The following is a 1084-nucleotide window of genomic DNA, read 5'->3' as shown; positions in this document are numbered from 1 at the left end:
AAGAATTGTACATTATATCATTTACTTCACAATTACATCATATACATACAGCTTTTGTAAATGACCAAAATAAATATACAAAAATAGAAACAAAAAATATATTATTTAGAAATTCATATTTATGTGGTGAGACTATGAAGAAATAAGGGAATAATAAACACCTGGAAGAGAATAAAAAGGATGAACTTAGAGAAGGATGCAAGAGGGTATCAAAGATCCTGACAACTTTATAATTCCTTAGCTTGAAGATAAACATATTGGTGCATGTTTTATTATTTTTCTTTAAAGTTTATTATATGCTATATAAGTTATTTTTTATGGGTGGTGCCTGTGGCTCAGTGAGTGGGGCATTGGCCCCACATACCAACGGTGGTGGGTACGAACCTGGCCCCAACCAAACTGCAACAAAAAAAAAGCCAGGCATTGTGGCGGGTGCCTGTAGTCCCAGCTACTCAGGAGGCTGAGGCTAGAGAGTCACCTAAGCCCAAGAGCTAGAGGTTGCTGTGAGCTGTGATGACACAGCACTCTACTCAGGGCAACAGCTTGAGACTCTGTCTCAAAAATAAATAAATAATTTTGGGCAGCGCCTGTGGCTTGGTGAGTGGGGCGTCGGCCCCATATGCCGAGGGTGGCGGATTCAAACCCAGCCCCGGCCAAACTGCAACAACAAAAAAAAATAGCCGGGCGGCGCCTGTGGCTCAGTCGGTAAGGCGCCGGCCCCATATACCGAGGGTGTCGGGTTCAAACCCGGCCCCGGCTGAACTGCAACCAAAAAAATAGCCGGGCGTTGTGGCGGGCGCCTGTAGTCCCAGCTACTCGGGAGGCTGAGGCAAGAGAATCGCTTAAGCCCAGGAGTTGGAGGTTGCTGTGAGCTGTGTGAGGCCACGGCGCTCTACCGAGGGCCATAAAGTGAGACCCTGTCTCTACAAAAAAAAAAAAAAAAAAAAAAAAAATAGCCGGGCGTTGTGGCGGGCGCCTGTAGTCCCAGCTGCTTGGGAGGCTGAGGCAAGAGAATCGCGTAAGCCCAAGAGTTAGAGGTTGCTGTGAGCCGTGTGACGCCACGGCACTCTACCCGAGGGTGGTA

Source organism: Nycticebus coucang, chromosome 16, assembly GCF_027406575.1.
Source record: "Nycticebus coucang isolate mNycCou1 chromosome 16, mNycCou1.pri, whole genome shotgun sequence".
Taxonomy (NCBI): domain Eukaryota; kingdom Metazoa; phylum Chordata; class Mammalia; order Primates; family Lorisidae; genus Nycticebus; species Nycticebus coucang.
This window is presented reverse-complemented; position numbering follows the sequence as displayed.